Source organism: Astyanax mexicanus, chromosome 4 (assembly GCF_023375975.1).
Source record: "Astyanax mexicanus isolate ESR-SI-001 chromosome 4, AstMex3_surface, whole genome shotgun sequence".
Lineage (NCBI taxonomy): Eukaryota > Metazoa > Chordata > Actinopteri > Characiformes > Acestrorhamphidae > Astyanax > Astyanax mexicanus.
In genome coordinates, this window is record NC_064411.1 from 50,325,289 (window position 1) to 50,334,924 (window position 9,636).

Below are 9,636 nucleotides of genomic sequence, written 5' to 3' on the forward strand. Positions count from 1 at the left end.
ACTTCTCTCCTTCTCACCTGCAATGTTCTTTTTACAAAAACCAAAGTGGTTCCTGTAAAGCTTTGCTCCAAATATCCCTTTTTTTGCACCTACATATAAAAAAGGTACAGGTCTTGTACAGGATCTGTCATTAGCTTTAGTGCTTAACCCTTAACTGCAACTACGGGGTTCTAATAAGTTTATACTGTGAACTTTTTCCAAAAAATTAAATAAAATACTCACCTACTCACCTGTAAGGATATTTTTGCAGAAACAAAAGTGGTTGTGCTATGGTTTTGCTACAAAACACTTTTGTTTTTTGCATCTATACTTTTGTAAAAATCTACAGGACCTTGTAGCTTAAGGGGTTAAAAAAACAATCAGGAACTCTCATCAGCTTTAGTGCTTAACCCTTACCTGCTAATTCCATGAATTCCATAACGCTCTCTCAAATAAACAGTCAAATATGTTGAATAAAATCACTTTTTTTTGCAACTATAGTTTTGTAAAAATGTACAGGCCCTTTTAAGGGGTTTAAAGGGTTAAAACCCCAATTAGGAACTATAATTAGCTTTAGTGCTTAACACTTACCTGCTAATTACATGAATTCCAAAATGTTCTCTCAGCTAAACAGTCAAATATGGCAAAAAATCTTTTTTTTCCACATCTATACTTTTGTAAAAATGTACAGGCCCTTTTAAGGGGTTTAAAGGGTTAAAACCCCAATTAAGAACTATAATTAGCTTTAGTGCTTAACACTTACCTGCTAATTACATGAATTCCAAAATGTTCTCTCAGCTAAACAGTCAAATAAGGCAAAAAATCTTTTTTTTCCACATCTATACTTTTGTAAAAATGTACAGGCCCTTTTAAGGGGTTTAAAGGGTTAAAACCCCAATTAGGAACTATAATTAGCTTTAGTGCTTAACCTTTACCTGCTAATTACATGAATTCCATAATGCTCTCTCAAATAAACAGTCAAATATGTCGAATAAAACCACTTTTTTTCACAACTATAGTTTTGTAAAAATGTACAGGCCCTTTTAAGGGGTTTAAGGGGTTAAAACCTTAATCAGGAACTGTAATTAGCTTTAGTGCTTAACCCTTATCTGCTAATTCCATGAATACCATAACGCTCTCTCAAATAAACAGTCAAATATGTTGAATAAAATCACTTTTTTTTCCCAACAATATTTTTGTAAAAATGTACAGGCCATTTTAAGGAGTTTAAGGGGTTAAAACCTCAATCAGGAACTGTAATTAGCTTTAGTGCTTAACACTTATCTGCTAATTCCATGAATTCCATAATGTTTTCTCAAATAAACAGTCAAATATGTCGAATAAAATAACTTTTTTCACAACTATAGTTTTGTAAAAATGTACAGGCCCTTGTAGTTTAAGGGGTTAAAAGTCTAATCAGGAACTGTCATCAGCTTTAGTGCTTAACTCTTACCTGCTAATTCCATGAATTCCATAACGTTCTCTCAAATAAACAGTCAAATATGTCGAATAAAATAACTTTTTTTCACAACTATAGTTTTATAAAAATGTAAAGGCCCTTTTAAGGAGTTTAAGGGGTTAAAACCTCAATCAGGAACTGTAATTAGCTTTAGTGCTTAACCCTTACCTGCTAATTCCATTGATTCTTTAACGTTCTCTCAACTGGATAGTCAAATACGCCAAAAAATCCCTTTTTTTTGCATCTATACTTTTGTAAACATTTACAGGCTCTTGTAGTTTAAGGGGTTAAAAGTCCAAACAGGAACTGTAATTATCTTTAGTGCTTAACAATTACCTGCTTATTCCATGAATTTTATAACATTCTCTTAACTGGATAGTCAAATACGCCAAAAAATCCCTTTTTTTTCGCACCTATGCTTTTGTAAAAATGTAGTGTAAGGGGTTAAAAACCCAGTCATCAAACTATTTCCAATAAACAGAACCAAAACAACAATAAAACATAATTAAAACGACTCACCTGCAGTGAAGTTCTTTTTACAGAACCAAAAAGAGTATGGCTCTTACAAACCCTAATAGTTTAAAGGGTTAAAAGTCCCATTAGGAAATAGGAAGAGTCAGATCAGCACTGATTTGAATTCAGGAACACAGGCAGCATATATATATATATATATATATATATATATATATATATATATATATATATATATATATATATATATATATATATATATATATATATATATATATATATATATGGAGCTGTGTTCTCTGTGTTCTCTGTAGGCCTGGCAGGCTCTGGTAGAGATGTTCCTCTGGCAGGCGGCTCTGTTCCTGAAGGGCTCAGCTCGAGTCTGTGGGAGAATCTCAGGCCGGGCGGCCGGCGTTTCTTTGTGCGGTTGAAGCCGTGGGTGATGGCAGGGGCTGCATGCGCCTGCTTATAATTCGATGTCCTGTTTATGTTGAACCTCAGCGCAGTCTTCCTGAGGGAAGCCGTGCCATACGGAGCGCGAGCGGCCGCACTCGCCTCCCCATTCTCACTTATCTAAACACGCGCATGTGTGCTTTCATACGAACAGAGAGAAGAGTCAGATCACCCAGAACCACCTCGCCACAGAGTCAGAAACACACACAGCTTTACGGCTTCATAATACGCTTCATATTTAATACAGCCAGCTTCCATCAAACCAGGATACTGGATGCAGGGGGTGTAATTCATACTAGGGGAGGGAATCAATAGTATGATACGATACATTGCGATACGATTTAATGCGATAAATTGCGATAGGATACGTATGATGCGCTAAGATACGATGCAATACTGTATGATACGTTGCGATAGGATAGGATACGATACAAGGCGATACGATATGATATGATGCGATAGGATACAATGCGATATGGGACGTTTGATTTGATACAATGTGATACAATGCGACACGATGCGATACGATGACATGCGATACGATACGGTATAATATGACACGATACGATATGATACGATGCAATATGGTATGATACGATACGGTACAATACGCTACGATACAATGCAATATGATGCGACATGATATGATACGATGCAATACAATACGATTTGATATGATGCGTTGCGACATGATATGAGGCAATACTGTTGATACGTTGCGATGTGACAGGATATGATATGATACGATACGAGGCGATAAGATACAATATGATACGAGACGATCAGATATGATGCAATACTGTACGATATGTTGCGATGTGACAGGATATGCTATGATATGATACGAGGCGATAAAATACGATACGGTATAATGCGATAAGATACGATGCAATATGGTATGGTATGGTATGGTATGGTATGGTACGATGCGATGCGATATGATATGATACAATACAATACAATGAGATGCAATACGATACTATGCGATATGATATGATGTGATATGATATGATACGTTTCAATACGATATGATGTGAAACAATACGATATGATACGATGCGATTCGATATGATATGATACGGTACGATGCAATACGATACAATGCAATAAGGCACGATATGATACAAAAAGCTATGATATGATACGATACGATGTGATGTGATATGATTTGTTGCCGAGTTTTGTAGTTATCAGCTTCACAGAATTTCACAAGCAATATTTCTTTACTGCAAGTTTACCCTACTCATTTGATTATAGAGTATTGAAGCAGTAACTTTTTATTAAGTCAATTTGTAAGGGTGGAGGCAAGCTTTAGGGAGTTTAGAGCTCCTGTGTTTCAATATATAAATATATTGATATTTGACACCACAAACAATATGTAATGGCATCTGCATACAGCTCTGGAATAAATTAAGAGACCACTTCAGTTTCTGAATCAGTTTCTCTGATTTTGCTATTTATAGGTAAAATGAACATTGTTGTTATATTCTATAAACCACAGACAAAATATAAAGACTAAAAAAAGACTAAAAAAAATTGTAATTTAGAAAGAAAACAAGTTCATATTCATAAAGTTTTAAGAGTTCATAAATCAATATTTGGTGGAATAACTAATTAATCACAGTTTTCATGCATCTTGGCATCATGTTCTCCTCCACCAGTCTTACACACTGCTTTGGGATAACTTTTTGCCTTTAATCCTGGTTCAAAAATTCATGCAGTTCAGCTTGGTTAGATGGCTTGTGGTCTGACCTAGAGTTGCTAGAGTTGCTTTCATTATCATCCAACCCATCATCATTTAGTCAAGGGCACACAACCACATAAGAAGGTCTAGTTTACAACTCAACAAGTGTTTGGGCAAGAGCTTTCCTTTCTACATTAGCGTCAGAGCTCTAGTATAAATGTTATACATAACACATGTCATGGCTCAGCAATTACAGCTGATTTTGTGACAAGCTATTGTGGCAGTGCAGAGAATGGAGGGGGACTTAGGAACTTACAAGGGAGCTCCCACAATGCTCGACAGCCTGCACTTTTCTGTTTGTTGAGGTTTTTAGTGTGTCGCTTTGGCCAAGCGGAATTGGGCTTAATGGATTACCATATTATACTTGATGTGTGTCTTGTGTCTTGTATACCCTCCTGGTTTTGGGATGAAGGGTGAATAAGGATCTCCACCAGAGGTGCCACCATTATAATATAGAACTAGTACTGATTGGTGGAGTCACAATTTTAAAAGAGTACCATTGCTTATTTGCAGTAATTTCATGTTCTTTTTTTTTTTTTAAATAAAAAGTCGCTAACCAGGACTATGGCCTGGCTTGATTACTCAAATTAATCCAGTGCTAGTAGGGATTTTTCTTTACAACCAAATCAATGTTTTGCTTTAGCTTTAACTCAACATACCATATTCTTATTCTGAGTTGGCTTGAAACATGTTGCAGCATGCACGCATTACTCAGTTCTGGTGTTGGTGCATAGGGTGGATAAGTGTCTCCTTTGGTGCTAACCAGGACTATGGCCTGGCTTTATTACTCAAATTATTCCAATGCTTTAGCTTTGACACAATATCCCATATTCTTATTCTTAGGTGGCCTAAAACCTGTTGCTGTAGGTAGTCCGGTAACCCGATAGAGGATGTGCCTTGGGTTCCCCAGTTACCTCCAACCATCTTGATACGATACGATGCGGTACGATACGATGCGGTACGATGCGATGCGGTATGATAAGACGCGATAAAATATGATTCAATACAATATGATAAGATGCGATAAGATACGATACGATACAATAAGATGGGGTAAGATACGATATGATTCGTTACTCTGTGATATGATACGATACAAAGTGATAAGATGCGATGCGATGCGGTACGATACGATATGTTGCCATATGATACGATACAATGCGATGCGATATGTTGCAAAACAAAACGTTATAATGCGATGCGATATTATGCGATATAATGCGATATGATATGATGCGATTAGAAGTGATGCGACGCAATATGATGCAATATGATACAATATGAGATATGATACAATGCAATAGCACAAAGGGTGGATTGCGCTAACCAGGACTATGGCCTGGCCTTATTACTCAAATTATTACTCCAAAGCTTTAGCTTTGACTCAATATCCCATATTCTTATTTCTAGGTGGCCTAAAACCTGTTGCTGTAGGTAGTCTGGTAACCCGATAGAGGTTGTGCCTTGGGTTGCCCAGTTACCTCCAACCATCCCCACGCGAGACGGGTGCAGCGTGTGTGCAGCATGTCAGGGATTCGGGATTCGGACAGACAGGCCCAGGAGAGACGGCCAGTGGCATGCAGGTCACCCCCTGTTGGGGGCAGCGGAGGGTCATCTCGCTGCGGGACCTTTCTTGTGGGGGTCGGCCCGCGGCCCCCGACCGGGCCCGCTCCGGCTGCAGTTCTAAGCAGAGGAAGGAGCTGGGGCGACCCCGGAGAGAGGGACCCCAGCAGCCCTGGCCCGGGCCAATGTGTTCTCAATCATAGGAAACACAAACAACAAAAAAAAAGCAGGCCTGAATTTAAGAAAGGCCACAGAACTCTCCGGAGAAACACCCCCACCGGCCCTCCGCTCACGCCACCCACAACCCGGCGCTCCGTGCTCTCGCCTCCTGGAGAGAGGGGGAGGAAGAGAAAGAAAAGAAGGAAAGGAGAGGTAAGGAAAACAAACACCTTCCTTGTTAACAAGACACAGAAGCATCAGGTTCCTGTCCCCCTGTCCGTCTCTCTTTCTCTCTCTCGCTCTCTTTTTCTTTTTTCCTTTTTCTCTTTTTCTTTCTCTCTCTCTTTTTTTCTCCCTCCCTTGCTTTATCCTCTGCTTTTCTTCTTCTTCTTCTTCTTTCTCTCTCTCTGTGACTCCAAGGGTGTGATGGGTCTTTGCCCCCCCCCAAATCAAACAAACACAGAGCTTAAGGAGGTGCCGCCACTAATGAATGACAGCTGAGAGGCGAGAAGAAGAGAAAGCAACTACAGTCAGCTAATGCTAACCAGCTAAGAACGCCTACCAGCTAATCATGCTAACCAGCTAACGAGCTAATAAGCAGCTTTAGCAGCAGCGTACACACACACACACACAAAAAGAAGAAGCTGAACGAAAGACATCTGTGCTGGTTGCCCACGGTGCATTCCCAAGAAACGTCACTTCAAGAGCAGTTTGCAGGGGGTTTGGGTTCAGGGCTCTGGATGGAACCATTTAAACTTAAAACAAACCTTTTTAGCCTCCCTAATTGTTCCTAAGGGTACTTACTGATCTGGAAAAGTACAGCTAATGCTAATGTGGCACAAGCTCCGGAAGTGGCAGAGTGATACGTTGCCTCGTCCGCGCAGGCAGAGCAGGGTTTAAATCCCTTCATGAAGAGCTTTCAGGCCTGCAGCTTCTAATTATCCTCTGCTCTGTACACGTTCTGACTACGGCATGTAGCCAATTTGTGATGGAAAGATGATCCGCCATAAAAGATACTGCTTCAGAGCCGGGGTTTAGTGAACCCTCTCTGTGTAAAGCAGAACCATTCTTCCATAGGTCTTCACAGACACTTCTGAGCCCCATACGGAAATCTGAGATATGGCAATATGTAGATTACAAGTATAAAGACACTTTTTATAACTATGAAAACTATAATTTCGTTTTATTCCAAGTCATTTTTAGAGAATTTCTATTGGGCCATTATTTATGCATTTTTGACAAATGGTACATAAAACCTAAATGAAAAAAGTACCTGAAAAAAAACCCTGAAAATTGCATGACAGTCACAATATATATTTAATATATATTTATCACATAGTGTGATGTACTGTATAGGATGGTTTATTACAATATGTAACATTCCTTTTTAAAATTTCAGCAAATCAAGTAGAGCATGTCTTAGCCATTATTTAACATACATTTAAAAATATATATAATAAAACCCTTCTGAACTTTCATTGGAAGTCAATGTAAAGAAGTACTACAAGCACATTTTGAACTATTTCTATTAGTCCAGTTATTATGGAATTGTGTCACAATATGAAGAGCAACTGCCAGATTCACATTCTGTCAAGAAGTAAAAAAAAAGTAAAAGTAAAATATATTAAAAATACATGTGCCCAGATGAAGGAACACATAAGGAATCATGTAGTAACTTAAAAGTGTTAAACAAACCAAAATACTCTGTGAATCATTTAGGTGCTTTTATCTGAGGAGCTGTTCATTTGTGGTTTATGGGGCTGGTACCTGATGAATTTATCTTGTGCAACAAGGGAACTATTGCTCTTCCTTTTCTGGGGCAGTGCTGATGAGTGCCAGTTTCATCATAACATTTTTGATGGTCTTTGCGACTGCACTTGAGGATACTTTCAAAGTTCTTGAATTTTTTTGGATCTACTGACCTTCATTTCTTAAAGTTGTTTGTCACAGTTCAGACAATTAAAGTATAGTTTAGTATTAATCTACAATGCAGAAAATATTAAAAGAAAGAAAAATGTATGTAACTGATGTAGCTGATGTAACTTCCTGTTGTAGGTGTGACTTGTAGATTTAGATTGTTCCAGATGTTTCAGATGCTCAGGGTAATGTGTTACTGTAACAGGACTGAGTAAAACGCATGCAGGGACACAACTAAAATGTGTATTTTAATATACTTATTATGGATTTATTATGAATTATTAAGAGTAACACAACAATGCAAAAGAAACATCTCTTAAGGATTTTAATAATTATATTTCATGGTAAAGTTTATAGTTAAAGAGTGGAGACAGATAACAAATGCTGTTTTTTCAGCATTTTAAGTAGTTTTTAATAATGTTTTTAATTACAAATTTTACTTTTTCAACAAGGTCAATGTACAAAACACTATGTTTAATAATAAAATGTATTTTAAAGTTATCTTGTGAGTACATGTATACATGTAATTTCCTGGGGAGGGAAATGGCACACATTTGGGGGAATTGCTCATTTACAATGGAGATAATTTATAAAATCAGTGAAAAATAAGTACTAGCAGCTGATCTAATGAAGGAGTCTAAAATTCACTCCGAGTCAGCATTAGCAGCACTGCAGTGCAGTGTGTGAGTGCAGTGCAGTGTGTGTGAGTGCAGTGCAGTGTGTGTGAGTGCAGTGCAGTGTGTGTGAGTGCAGTGCAGTGTGTGTGAGTGCAGTGCAGTGTGTGTGTGAGTGCAGTGCAGTGTGTGAGTGCAGTGCAGTGTGTGTGAGTGCAGTGCAGTGTGTGTGAGTGCAGTGCAGTGTGTGTGAGTGCAGTGCAGTGTGTGTGTGAGTGCAGTGCATTGTGTGTGTACAGTGTGTGTGTGAGTGCAGTGCTGGTATGAGGATCAGGCGAGCAGCTGTGTCTCTGGCCTGATAAAAACAGAACACATCTCAGCAGGACTCGCTCACACAGCCTCTCCCTGAGGAATACCGCTGTACAGAAACTCAGCACTCACAGTTTACTATCATCAGATCAATCACCATCAGCTCTCATCAGCTAGTTTTACTGTATTACTGCTATACTGGACATATTTAACCCTTTAACGCACAGCTCACAGCGGTCACAAACCCATCTCCAACTGTGTACATTACAGCACTGGACCGAAAACATAAAATACCACTTCAGTTTCTGAATCAGTTTCTCTGATTTTGCTATTTTGCAAATTCCATTTGTTTTTTTTGTTTTTTTACAGAAAATGAGAAATGACTGAAATAACAAAAAAAGATGCCGAGCTTTCAGACCTCAAATAACGCAAAGAAAACAAGTTCATATTCATAAATTTTTAAGAGTACAAAAATCAATATTTGGTGGAATAACCAATCACAGTTTTTTTATGCATCTTGACATGTTCTCCTCCACCAGTCTTACACATTGCTTTTGAATAACTTCATGCCTTTCCTCCTGCTGCAAAAATTCAAGCAGTTCAGCTTGATTTGATGATTTATCAAATGAATTTATCAATAAAGCAGTGCTGGAACAGACTGTGTTACTGCACCCTTGTAACATTTAGACACTTACACACATCACATTCACACTTTCATTATTAGTTTTTTTTTTAGAGAAAAACTGAAGAAAACTGATACAGGAAAAGTCACGTCTGGCTGACCCACATAGAAACAGCTTTAGCATTTAGCCTTAAGTTCAAATTAACATGATTGGACTAAATCTCTCTCAGTTTCAGCTGTTGAGAAAATAGCTATAAATATATTTTATGTTAAATGTATAAAATGAATTTAAATTGACTTTGAAATTTACTTTGTTGTATTTTACTCTTGATGATACAAATGTTTT